Source organism: Grampus griseus (genome assembly GCF_964374135.1).
Source record: "Grampus griseus genome assembly, chromosome: 9".
NCBI lineage: Eukaryota > Metazoa > Chordata > Mammalia > Artiodactyla > Delphinidae > Grampus > Grampus griseus.
The window spans coordinates 105,071,505-105,086,052 of record NC_139003.1 but is presented as its reverse complement, the minus strand read 5'-3'; the positions used below and the strand labels follow the sequence as shown (position 1 = coordinate 105,086,052).

Genomic DNA, 14,548 nt, shown 5'->3' with positions numbered 1-14,548 from the left:
CCTTATTCCTTACTATCAGAGCCCTGGTTTAGGAGACCCCATTATCCTTAAGGCTAAGGTGGCCAGTTTAAAATCCGAGCTGATGAGATATAAGTGCAAGTCTGCTGACCATCTGTGGTAAAAAATTTGCTCTCTGATTTACACACTGCCTTTTTTTTCTTACTTAATTTCTTTTTTTTTTCCCTTTTCTTTCTTCCTGCCCAAATTGCTGGAACACTATTGGAGATTCTGGGGTCACTTTGAAGCTATGTGGATGTGCTAGAGATGTGGAAGCTGGAAGAGCTAAGCAACGCAGTCCCCTGGTGATGCCCTTCAGCTGCTGGACTAACGCTAGAGGGACTAACTCCAAACTTCCTGCTACCCGTGGAAAGTAAGGTAAATCACTCATTCACTTTCTGTTACCTACTAACTGATCCAGAACTCTAACCTCAGGGTTCTAGAACCCTTCTCAGTATCCCATAGTCATACTCATGTTCCGGACTCCTGATCATCAGACTTGCTTATGGCAGATGTATGGGGAGGGTGGGCTCTTCTGGAAGCCCTGATACTTCCTCCCCTACCCCCACCACACACAAATAATGATCTTTATGTCCACTCATCCTTTTATCTACACTCAGAGGCCAGGGGCCCCAGGAAGGCTTCACTGACAACCCTTTACTCCTCTCTACATGCAGAAAGGGTAGAGGTGTGGGCTCTGGAATCAGACTTCCTAGACTTGAATTCTTAATCTGTTACTTACCAGTTTAGGACGTGGGCAAAGTAGTTACCTTCTCTGGACACCCCTGTAAAAGAGGAACACTAAGTAGCACCTATGTACCTTACTGAAAGGATTAAATGAGCAAATGCAGGTAAAGTTCTTATATAATTTTTTCTTGGGTCAATCAATTCTAGCTGCTATTGTTACCTCTGGCTAATTTAGGGCAGAGTCCCTTTGCCCTCCTTTGGTTCTCTGGGCCCGTCTCATTCACAACACACACAATCGCACACTGCAGAGTTTTGAAAGGTGGTTCTCAAAATGTGGTCCCTGGGCCAGCAATATCAGCCACACCTGGGAACTGGTTAGAACTCTGGCACTGGAGCCCAGCAATCTGTGTTTTAACAATATTCTCAGGCAAATCTGATGCACACTAAAGGTCGACGACAACTGAGAACATCTGTCTCAGACTCTCCTGGAGGCATTCACCAAAAATAGAGTTACAGGACCTTACACCTGACCAGCTGGAGAAGGGGTCTAGTAATTGCCCTGGTTATCATGCTTGTCATGATTTTTCAGCACATAAATGTTTGAGAATCACTGCCATTTTGAATGTGTGTGTCACTTGTCTGTTTTTCCAGTGGACTTTACTTCCTTGCAAGGAAGGTTTGTGAAGATTTGTTGTTGTTGTTTGCATTATTAGTTTTATTATGCTAATTCTAGAATCTCTGGTGCATAGTGCAATCTCAGGCAGGAAGTAGTGGCTCATTAAAACAGGTATCCCAAACGTCTTAGTAGAACTTCAAGATTAATTCCTTCAGGAAGAGGTAAAATTGTCATTATATGCAGATGATATGATACTACATATAGAAAACCCTAAAGACTCTACATGAAAACTACTACAACTGATAAACGAATTCAGCAAGGTAGCAGAATACAAGATTAACATACAGAAATTGGCTGCATTTCTTTATACCAACAATGAAATATCGGAAAGGGAATGTAAAAAAACAATGCCTTTTAAAATCACAACCCCAAAAATAAAATACTTAGGAATAAACCTCACCAAGAAGGCAAAAGACTTATATGCTGAGAACTGTAAAACATTAATAAAGGAAAGTGAAGATGATTCAAAGAAATGGAAAGACATCTCATGTTCTTGGGTTGGAGGAATTAACATTGTTAAAATGCTCACACTACCCAAAGCAATCTACAGATTTAATGCGATCCCTATCAAATTACCCATGACATTTTTCACACAATTAGAACAAATAATCCTAAAATTCATACAGAATCATAAAAGACCCAGAATTGCCAAAGCAATCCTGAAGAAAAAGAACAACGTTGGAGGCATGGCCACCCCAGACTCAGACAGTACTCCAAAGTCACAGTAATCAAAACAGCGTGGTATTGGCACAAAAACAGACATATGGATCAATGGAACAGAATACAGAGCCCAGAAATAAACCCACACACCTCAGTTAATCTTTGACAATTAATCTTTGACAAAGGAGGCAATAATATATAATGGGAACGAGACAGTCTCTTCCACAAGTGGTGTTGGTAACGTTGGACAGCCTTATATAAACCAGTGAAGTTAGAACACATCCTTTCACCATACACAAAAATAAACTCAAAATGTCTTAAAGACTTAAACATAAGACATGACACCATAAAACTTCTAGAAGAGAACACAGGCAAAATATTCTCTGACATAAATCATACCAATGTTTTCTTAGGTCAGTCTCCCAAGACAATAGAAATAAAAATGAAAATAAACAAAGGGGACCGAATGAAACTTACAAGCTTTTACACAGCAAAGGAAACAAATGAAAATGAAAAGACAACCTACAGAATGGGAGAAAATATTTGCAAATGATGCGACCAGCAAGGGCTTAATTTCCAAAATATACAAACAGCTCATACGACTTGAAGACAATAAAAGCAAACAACCCAATCAAAAAATAGGCAGAAGACTTAAAGAAACATTTCTCCAAAGAAGAAATACAGATGGCCAATAGGCACATGAAAAGATGCTCAACACTGCCAATTATTAAAGAAATGCAAATCAAATCTGACACACCAGTCAGAATGGCCATCATTAAAAAGTCTACAAATAACATATGCTGGAGAGGGTGTGGAGAAAAGGGAAACCTCCTACAACACTGTTGGTGGGAATGTAAGTTGGTGCAGCCACTGTGGAAAACAGTATGGAGGTTCCTCAGAAAACTAAAAATAGACCTACCATATGATCCAGCAATCCCACTCCTGGGCGTATATCCAGACCAAACTATAATTCAAAAAGACACATTCACCCTGATCTTCACAGCAGCAATATTCACAACAGCCAAGACATGGAAATAACCTAAATGTCTATCAACAGATGAATGGATAAAGACGATGTGGTACATATATACAATGAAATACTACTCAGCCATAAAAAAAAAGAATGAAATAATGCCATTTGCAGCAGCAACATGGATGCAGCTAGAGATTATCATACTAAGCAAAGTAAGTCAGAAAGAGAAAGACAAATACCATGATACCACTTATATGTGGAATCTAAAATATGACACAAATGAACCTATCTATGAAACAGAAACAGAATCAGAGACATAGAGAATAGACTGGTGGCTGCCAAGGGGAAAGCAGGTGGGAGAGGGATGAACTGGGAGTTTGGGATTAGCAGATGCAAACTGGTATATATAGACTGGCTAAACAACAAGGTCCTACTATATAGCACAGGGAACTATATTCAATATCCTGTGATAAACCATAATGGAAAAGAATATGAAAAAGAATGTATATACCTGTGTATAACAGAGTCACTGTGCTGTACAGCAGTAATTAACACAACGCTGTAAACCAAGTATACGTCAATAAAAAATAAGTTAATTAAATTTTAAAAAAGATTAATTCCTTCAGAAGAACAAGTACTACACATTCACCAAAAAAGCACCATTTGAAAGTTTAAATTTTTGAATTTCTTTGCCACTTCCTTAGTTTTGATCATCTTGGACAATATATTTTTAATATTGACTTTTAAAAAGAATTGTGTTTCAGTGTTTGCTATCCTTAGAGAGACAGAAACAGATAAGTACAACTAAATACTTATTTTTCAAAAGTCTCAAAAGTATAAGGGAAATGAAAGTAATTATATCTTCAAATGATTTTGGGGTATGTTTCTAATTTCATACTTCTGATGCAATTCAAGATTAAAACTGTATTAAGACATTTGAGACATGCTGCATTGGTATTAAATGAATTTAATTTTGTGAAAAGTGGTAGAAATATTTTCTTCAGCAAACATACCTGCAGATATAAAATCACAACCATAAATCTACAAAAAAGCAAGCTATTGAATGAAATCTGATTGGTTATTTCCCTGCAGTATGGATCTGCTAATAATTTAATTTACTACTTGCTAACAGAAGCCAAAATTTAAATATACATATATATGTGTGTGTGTATATTTATATATATTTATATACAAATATATGTACATATATATATATCTTCAATTTTAAATCATTCATATGTATGAACAAATATACATACACATATATAACAATTGTTCATATATATATATAAACAATTTAAATTAAAGAAAGTACATCTGGTGGCCTATTTTTTCCCCCCGATTTCTAAAGAACACCATATTCTATTCTAGGCAGTGGAATGTCAATCCACCTTAAGGGTTGTTCAATGAGTACATCTGAGAAACCACTGGTTTAGCCAATGATGTACTTATTGAGGGAGGCCCTAGTGCCACTGTCAAGAGCTTATCCACAGGAGAGGTAAGAAGGTACTTGTTTGGTTTGTGAAAAGGAGTAGTGAGGAATGGCAGGTAGCTGCAGGCTGATGACACATGATGTCCACATATATGTAGAACCAACACGCCCATAATTGCACCCATTTTCCATACCCAAATCCAAAGCCTTTATATCATTAATCCCAGGCAAAAATGGTAAGATTCATGTGTGTTACTATCCCACGGCTTCAAGATGCCTATAAACTCATATGAGTATGTCTTAGTTTTATCAGTGGAGGACAAACCAGGCTTCTATCACCAAGCCCCATTCCATAACAGGCAAACCAGTCCAAGACTTCTCTGAGTGCTGCAGGAGAGTCTATGGAAGGGGCGCTCACTCCACTGTGATGCCTAAAATGCCTTTGCACAGAGCAAACATTCAATACATGCTGAGTGAATGAATGAGTGAACTGGTGTCATAAAACAGGCTTATTTCAGGGAAATTCCATTCAACAGGCTGGCATTCCTTCCTACCCATCTTAATTGTTAAGCTTGCAATCAGACAAAAATTTAATTATAAAACGTTAGAGCTGAGGAAATTTTAGAAACTATCTACTCTCCAGAGGTATACAACTTTAATTTAGTGGTAAAAATCACTAGGAGTGATTTAGGAGTCTATCAGACCTGAGTCCAAATTCCACAGCTACCATATTTTCATGAGCAAATAACTACTTCTGAGGCTCTGTTCCATGTATGCATTATGGGATATCATAATAATACATACATTAATTGTATGACTATCAGGGGATGAAATGACACAATCCATTTGCCATGGTCGGCTAAGTAATTTGCACCAAGTAAGCACTCAAGACATTAGCCAATATTAATAGCGGAGAGATGAAAACAAAACTCTGGGACTGATGCCTACCCTAGTGGCCCCAGTGGTCGTAATGACTTTCTTCCATTCAGCCTGCTCTCTTCTCACTAAGACTAAGGAAGAGAAGATGAACAAATTAGGAATAACAATTTGAAAATGGTTTTATACTCCCTGAATGAATGGAATTATAATAAAATGATTCATGAGTTCTGCAGAAATATGATGAGACTTTAGAGCTTTATGTTAGTTCTCTACAAAACCAATTTATGGCCCTAAGATGTACCTTCCCACCCAGCCCCATCCTTACCAGGATCAAATATCATTGTAAATGGAAAAGTCAACAACACATTATCAACAAGCTAAGTTACAAGCCAGTGAAGTCTCGGAGCTTTGATAGAGAAAATTCAGATTTATCATTATATGTAAAAATAAGACGATATGAAGAAGTCAATCTAAAAAATATTACCTGGAGATCTATAATCTCTATAATAGTGCTATAAAAAGTAAACAGCTAGAAATCTATTTAGATGGTTTTCCTTATAAGAAAGCCCTTTCTGTATAACTTTTAATGTACTATTGATGAGAACAATTCAACAAAATTCAAATAAATATCTGCAGATGTCCTACAAGAAGAAAAGAACAGAGTTAGATGCGACAGGGGATAACTGGACTTCAGGATGAGTAAGACCCTATACTTGACCTCAATAAATTAACATGAAATACAGTGGATGAGTCATGTACAGAATGTCAGAATTCTAAAACGCCAAGCTAAGTACCAAAAGGAACATGTGGGGACTCTTAAGAAGGAAGTAAAATATTGGTTAGTTGATTACGAAAAGGCAGAAGGGAGTAGGCTCCCTTTGGCTGCTCTTTGAAGAGATCACTTCCTTTCCCCCCTGGTCCTGAGGCTAGGATGGCATGGGCAATAGAGGAATGTGGGGATTGAGAATCATTTCTACTCTCACCAGAGTGGCTGGAAGCAGATTTTCTTACCAGGATGTAGTAGTAGGCTAATATTTAAGAGTTCTTGAGGTCAGAGAGAAGGGTTTGAATAATCCGGCTCCATCTCTTGCTGTGGGTCAAGTTTCTTACCTTTCCAACACCTCAGCGTCTTTATCTGAAAATTGGAGATGATGATAATGTCTCCCACCTGAGTGTGAGAACTACATGATATAGTGCATACGCAGGGCTAAATTTGGTGCCTGGCACACAGAAAGTGCTCAGTACGGCAGGCGAGTGTAGTGACAATAAAGGCAAAGATGACGGGGGTAGTGCCGGTGTTGCTTCTGCCCCCAGAACAGGCTCTGACTGGGAGAGAGTTAAAGCACCTTTGGGTTCATGGGGGTTTATATATAAGCAACGGTTGATCAGTGTGAGCTGGTTGTCCAAATGATTATGTGCAATCTAAGAAAAAAATGGGCCTCAGATTTGCTCAGCTACTTAATAATATTAGCAGCGGTAGTAGTCAAAGAAGCTATATTTTATTAAGTGTTTATATGCCAAACAACGTGCTGAACGCTTTAAAAGGATTTACTCACTTATTACAACGAGGCTATATGCTAGGTCCTGATAATGTTATTCGTCTCTTTCAGATGTTGACTGAGCCTCAGAGGGGTTACAAAAGCACCTAAGATCCCGTTGTCAGTACATGACGGAAATGAGTTCAAATCCAGCCTGTCTGACTTGTTCTTAATCACTAAGGTATGAAATTAAGCATGTTGCCCTTTGCCTGATTCTCCTTCTGAGGCCTGAATATTTCACTTAGCGCTCTGAGTGCAGAAGAGAGAAAATTCTCTCTCCTTGACCCAACTTGGCATCAATATCCAACTCCCCTTCTCAAAATGGGTTGCTTCAACGAGTAGCAATGAATGCCGGGTTGTGGACCAGTCACCTTGATGACTAAGAGTCAGACACTAGGGAAAGAAAATGCTCTGTGAAAAACCTACCCTTGTACAGAAACAAGACAGAAATGGGGGGACAGGGCAGAAGATAATGGAATAAGGAATAGGAAAAATAGCACCTGGCATCGTGATAGTAATAATAATAATAGTAGTAGTAGTAATAGTAATAATAATAGAATTTACTATGCTCTAGGCATTGTATTAAGTGCTTGGTGTAAGTGACTTCATTTTAACATTGAAAACAAGTCTATGAGGATGAAATATTATTAACATCATTTTATAGGCAGGAGTATTGAGGTTCAGGTAATCAGGTAAATTGCCCAAGCTCATATGGTTAGCAAGTGGAAAGCAGAGATTTGAACCAGCACCTACACTCCTAACCATTATGCTATAACCATTATGCTGAAGACATAAGAATTCCAATGGTCTTTCCCCATAACCCACTCCTACACTCCAGACTTAAATAGTCCAAGATCAAGAGAGAGCAAGCTTGGAGTTGCCACTCTTCAGTGAGTGTCAATCATTTCAAAACAGTGTATTTGCTAACAAGATGCAGTTCCTGTGATAATCTTCTCAACCAGGTATCAAGAAACAGGAAGCAAAGATTCAAGTAACAGTATGTTCCTACTTACGAGGAAGGTGGGACAGCACAGTTGACACTGGGCTTAACTGTTCTGGAAAACGTGGTCCCAGTAGGCATACACGCTGGTACATTTTCCCCACCTACCAAATACAAAAGCAGTATTTCATTTCCATGTTGCTCTTCAAGTTCCACCTCATTCGTGCCTGTCATTCATCCTCTGGCCTCTTCCTGTCTCCATTTCTGTACAGAAAGGTGCCGAGCCTCTGCTCTCGGATACGAACAGGGTGTGTTAGGAGAGGGAGCCATGGTACCTCGATGTCTTTTTCTTTCATCTTAATTCTATTATGCCAACTCCACTGAACTTAATTAGAGTGAATACAGAATTACACAATTACCCTCTGTTCTATTCTTCAGATGTTATATTTTGATGAGATTTACGACATGCTGCTCTCCCCTTGAACACCAGATGAACACTAGAAATGGATGTGTGTTGACATAAAATCTGTTATAATTACAATTAAAGTATAGCTTACATAATGATAGTGTTAACATAAAATTATAGATGTGTAGAGACAACGTGGTCATGCATTTTTTAGTATAAGTACATGCTTAGACCAATATCTGTTAGCGGAATGAAGGTGGAAGAGAATTTTGGTTAAGCCACAAAGGCTGTTTAAGGACTTGCAGATAGCTAAGGGGAACTCAAAGACCAGTAAGATAATATTTCCCCTGCCATGTTTTCAATTGCAAAGTGAAGGGAAGATGTGAAAGTAAGTACCCCTATGGAAATTACAAGACAAGTACATTTTTTTCCTTGAATACCTGGGTAAATGCTTAAATTCTAATGTATATCAGTGATGCAAATTTTCAACTAAGTTTGATAAATCATAAAATAATAATTATACATATATGTATATAAAACTGCATGGAACTAGGCAGTTCAGAATTACTTCTAATTAAAGAGGTACCCTATAACAACTAACTCAAACCTTACAAAATATGGATCCAAGTACCCTATCAGAGTGAAAAGTAGGAGATCGAAAGGTTTATTGTAAATGTTTGTAGTCATGGTGTCTTAACTAAAACTACTGTGTCACAAATACTATTAAAATAATTGTGACGTTTTATTCACTTTTACTGCAAACAACAAAAGAAACTACAGGTATTTTTTTGTTTCAGGTAATTATTTTAGCTAACAGTTATTAAATGTTTTGAGAAGACAGAGTGCTAATTGCATTACTTCATTTTATCTTTAAAATAGCGCTTCCATGTAATTATTCTTAATATCTCCATTGTATTAAAGTGTATCTCTAGTTTAGATCTTTCTTCAGAACTGCAGACTTGTGTATCCAACTGTGTACTCAGCATCTCTACTTGGACGTCACGAAAACATCTCAAATCTTATACCTCCAAAACTGGTCTTTAATCCCCCAAACATGCTCTACCCCAAACTTTTTCCATCTTAGGTGACAGTAACCACACCTTTCCAGTTCCCCAGGCCCTAAATCTCGAATTCACCCTTGACCCCCTCTTCCTTTCCATTCTTGCATTCAATCTACCATGAAATGCTGTCACAACCTTCCCAATGTGCCACTTCTGAGAATTACCAGCCGCTAGCAGCCTGGTGCAGGCCACCAACATAGACCTCGAGGATCCTGTAGTCACCTCCCGAGATTCTCCCTGACTCCGCTCTCTCCCCACATCCTCAAGACCACAGATAGAGTTATGCTTTTCAAACAAGAGACAGTTCATGCCACACCTTGGCTGAAATCCTGCCCCTGGCTGCCTACATTTAGAGTAAAAGACACAATGCATGTGATGGCCTCCCAGGACTTACCCAATCCATCCCATCACATATCCGACCTACAGCCCTCCTGCTGTCTCTTCCTCCCCACTGACTAAGTCAGCCAGGGTGGCCTCCTTGATATTCCTCCAAGCTGCCCGGCATATTTCTGCCTTAGAGTTTTGGGACTGGTTATTCTTGCTCCCAGGGAGTGGCCTCCCCCTCATACATTCTGACAACTCCCTCACTTCAAGTCTTTACTCAAATGTCAACTTATAAAATCCACCCTGACTACCCTATTTAAAATCAGAACCTACCTGTACACTCCTCCAGCACTCCCAACCCAAGCCTCTTCAGTCAGCTTCACATCCTTTTCCTTATCCCGTAGCGCCCATCAACCTGTGACAAAGCATAGAATTTATTTATAACATCCGTTTCCACACGAGAGTGTAAGGAGGGAGAAAGCATGCAAGAAGGAGCACGCAGGCAAAGGCTCTTGTCTAATTTATTCATTGATACGTCCAAGCATAGAGAACAGGAAGATGCTTGATAAATAGTCCTGAAAAAGATACAGATGAGGAAACTAGTAGTGAAGCTCAGAAAGTTTAAGCAACTTCCTCAAGGTTCTAGAGCTAGAAGAGGGTCACAGTAGAATTCACACTTGGGGATGTCTAACTTCAAACCTCTTAGCCTCTCTGCTATCTTTTTTTTTTTTTTTTCCTTGCAGTACGCGGGCCTCTCACTGTTGCGGCCTCTCCCGTTGCGGAGCAGAGGCTCCGGACGCGCAGGCTCAGCAGCCATGGCCCACAGGCCCAGCCACTCCGCAGCATGTGGGATCTTCCCGCACCGGGGCACGAACCCGTGTCCCCTGCATCGGCAGGCGGACTCTCAACCACTGCACCACCAGGGAAGCCCCTCTCTGCTATCTTAAGTCCATGAAATTCAGGATTTGTTTTAATCAGTGCCATGGAAATTCTCACTCCTATTCTCACTGAATAGGATCAGCAGTAAGCTGACCCAGGAGGTCATTTTTCCCACAACAGTCTTTATATATATGACTAAGGAACACACTGGTAAAAGAATATGGGAGAAAGTCTGAGTATGACAAGTCAGCTAGACTGATATTAACTAAAAAAGCTGTGTGAAAATATCCTTAAAAAGTTGCCCCCAACTCACTCAAAGTCCAAAGTTGGAGCTGGAAATACAATGTCATGGAGTTTGGATAAGAACAGGTTTTCTCCAAGCTGAACTATGACACAGAGATTAGAGACTTCTAGAAACTATACTTTTTCAAAGAAAAAACATCACATGAGAAAAATGAGGCCTAGAAAAATTAAATGACTTAAGCTAACTAATGGCAGGACTGAGACTAGAGTATACTTTGTGTAATTGGCTATGGTCTTTTTTTTTTTTTTTTTTTTTGTTATCACTTCAGAACGAGACAAACTTAAAGAAAGGAAACACAACCAAAACTCAGTGGCTGGAAAAGAGATGGATGTGAACGCCCACTTGTTTCTTACGTATAAAGTTACCCCTCGCAGTGTTTTGGAGGAGAAAACGCTGGCTCTTCCCAACGTTGGTTACATACACAAAGATTCCAAAGACAAGACAAGTGCTTTGCAAACAAAGTAACTAGAACCAGCTCAGGCTTCCCCGCGCCGGGTCCTACGTTCCACGGTCAGAACCACCAACTGTATCCCCCCGGGTAACAAGGTGATTCAGAAAACCTGGCGCCTTCAGAGAAGCGAGAAAACTTAGCCGGGAAGAGAGTCAGGAGGAAACTTGCTCAGCTTCTTGCTGGGGTCTGAAACGATCCCAATAGAGTCCTTAAACCCCTCAGGTTTCCACAATCAAGCACCCTCGCCTCCAACCTGGGCCACCCCAGATCTGACTATCAGACGACAGAAGTCTGCGGACGCACGGGGAGCTGACCACCCCACGAGAGGGACCTACGCGCGGCCGCGCCCACTCACCCGCCGCTCCCCGGGAGACGGGAGACCAGCCCGGGGTCCAAGTCCTGGGCTTGGCAGACTCGCCCCGCTCCGGGCCCGGCTCCAGCTCACCTCGGCGCGGCCCGCCTGGGCGCCGCCATCTTGACCACAAAGGGGGCCTCGCGCCGGAGGCCCCTGAGCGGGCGCCCTGAGCGGAGCCGGAGCGCCGGGGAGCCTCAGGTCGGCGCCCTACGTCCCCCGCACGCTCGCTCCCTGTCCACGCGCGACGAGAGTCCCGTACGGAGCGCCCGACCCAGGCTTCCGCGGAACCGGCGCCCCGCGCAGCCCGCACCGCGGCTCAGGCGGCGCCGAGGGCGGCCCGGGCGGAAGAGCGGGCGCGGGGCACGCGCTCGGTAACCTGGCAACGCGGAGCAACCCGGCGTCTCCGGCGAACCCCAGCCCTCCACCGCGAGGAAGCACGGACCCCCGCGCCCGCCGCCCAGCCCGCGCCGCCCCTCGGTCGCTCCGCCCGCCGCTGCCCGCTGGCTATGGTCTTTTAAATCCATGATACAACGTCTATATGTAAAAAATCTGTTAAACCCTAAATGTTTATGATAATTCAAGTAATCCATTATCTGAATTATTCTTGAAGATAAAACATCCAAAGACTTCTTAATTGTATGGGTATACATACATAAAATACACGTGGAGGTAACTTCAAATGTAGAATGTGCCTGTCTCTATTCCTTCCCTCTCCGCTCTTTTAAAAAATGCCCCTTTAAAAAGTGCCCACTCACCATCTGTTAGGTAAATTTGCTGAAACACAGTAAATGTGGAGACAGAAATTGTTATAGAGACTATTCCAAATGGCACTGACACCTGTATTTATGAAATTTTTAAAAGGGTAAGTTAGAGTTGTTTTTTTAAAAAAAAAAAAAAATCCCACTATAGTAACACCACATCATCCTAGGTGCCCAGTTCTATCCAATTACATAAGATGGAGAAAGAGAGAGAGATAGAAACAGAGAGAGAGAGAGAGAGAGAGAGAGAGGAGAAAGAGAAAGAAAAAAGGAAGAAAACCAAGTACTTATGTATAAAATGTTGCTCCCAAAGTTTGAGATTATACTCAAGCATCAATGAACAGAAGGAAAACACTTACAAATTTACAAATGTATTTCATTTATGGTATGAGGGACACAGGTTTAGATTTGCAACACGCTCCCACAAGGGTCAAATTGACCACTTTTTTCTATCTAGTTGCTCTTGAGAGAACGAAACAATTGAAACAGATGCCATTCAATTCCAAGTCTATAGCTTAGACCATGTCACTGCACATGAAATATTGTTCATTCAGAGTCAGCACATAGCAAGAGTAATTATACTCTCAGAGTGTTTGCTCTCAAGTGAATAGCAGAGAAGCCTTGAATAAAAACGTTCCTATTACTTTCCATTGTAATATATCTTACTTATAGCCCATGAAACAGTGGTCAGAGGAGATTTATTCTTTGGACACCATATAATATAATCTCTCCACTTTAAGCCATCCCCCACTCGGCGATTATTTTTTAAATATGTTACTCGTAGTCAATATTAATTTACATTTAATCTTTCTTAGCATTAGGAGAGTATTATTTTGTACAGGCTCAGAAAAAAATCTCCCGAAATTCCTCCCTGATGCTCCCTTCAGGCTGAAAATGCATTGCAGGGTGGCTGCAGTGACTTAATTCTAGTTGGCAGAGCCCTGGCCACACACTAATTTCATTAGCCTCAAACTCCTGGATTTGAAAGATCCACTGAATATGATTCATGTCCTGTGACATGTCACTTACTAACCAACTCAGTGTGCATACAGAGGAGAGAAAGGACTTGCTCAGCTTTGGCCCACCGGCAGGCAGATGAGAATTCCCAGTCAGAGACACTGTTTACATCTGAGTGGTCATTCTTGCCCGGGTCCTCATTTTCAGGAAGGAACTTCAATCCAGGCTTTGCTGGCAGCTGCAGCATTTGTTACATCCATTACTAGCTCCTTGTTCCTTCCTGCCCCCCAGTGCTTAGCATCCCCCATTTCAGTCACTAAGTCTTCCTTCCCCCAGCCTAGAAGCTTACCTCACCATAAATTTTTATCTCAAATGATAGGTTTGGCACATTCCCCACAGCAACCCACAGGGACTGGGGAAAAGAAAACTCAAATCTCTGGAGAGCTAAGAATTCAACCATTTAGAGGAGTTTCTTTTATACAGGACAGTCTTCATTGAGCTGAACCCTGCAATCCCAGAGAAGATTCACCTACCCGTTCTTTTCCTCTTTCCCTAAAGTGACTGTATCTTTGAACAATAGATCTGTGTTCCACTATTCTCTCTATTCATTTTGCAGGTTTACAGAGGCTGGGAAACTGGGGACTGGACTTACATGCCAGGAGCTTCTAAGATCACATGCAAAAATAAGGATACTGGAAGAGATTGTTGGAATCTATCTCTGTATATTTGAACATGGGCAGTGGTTAACCAGGATGCTCACACCAAGCTTATATCCAGCTTGCAGCACAAGCTACAAGTTGGTGCATCCCTCCTACTACCAGCCTCTTCTCAATAAATGCAGGTGAAAACTGGGGGCTCTTTTCCCTCAGCTGTTCAATCCAACATGAATAGCTGCAATTTGCAAATTAGAGGAAAATGACAGTGTTTTTTCTGAATGATTTTGGTCCCAACGCACACTGCTAATGCTGGCATTCAGTTCCTTTCCTTCCCAGCCCAGGGAACGGGGGAACTAAGCATAAGGCAAGCATTCTCTTTTCTTGCAAGTGCCTCAGATCCACACACCAGAGAAGGAATCAGCTCCCCCTGGAATCTTTTTCAGCAAACACAATCCTTCAGCCTAGTCTGCAAGCTCTCTCTTGACTTTAAGATTTCACTCTTTTTTCAACAGGCAGGCCCATCTGCAGTACTGCCCAAGCTCCAAGTGAAGGCACCAAAATAATTTTTAAAATGTCAAACAGCAAATGTGCCTTCAACCCCCAGAGCTCCAGTAA

At 41.2% G+C, this 14,548-nt stretch overlaps 1 long non-coding RNA gene across 1 annotated transcript; it reads right to left on the bottom strand.

Annotated features, from left to right (window-relative positions):
* Positions 1-3,503: 3,503 nt before the first annotated feature.
* LOC309827108 lies at positions 3,504-11,696 on the bottom strand. The gene is made up of 5 exons (XR_014297175.1): positions 11,563-11,696; positions 9,907-9,988; positions 7,856-7,946; positions 5,374-5,435; positions 3,504-3,552 (listed from the first exon to the last, which is right to left on the bottom strand). It is a non-coding gene; the product is annotated as an uncharacterized lncRNA (long non-coding RNA).
* Between the last annotated feature and the right edge of the window lie 2,852 nt (positions 11,697-14,548).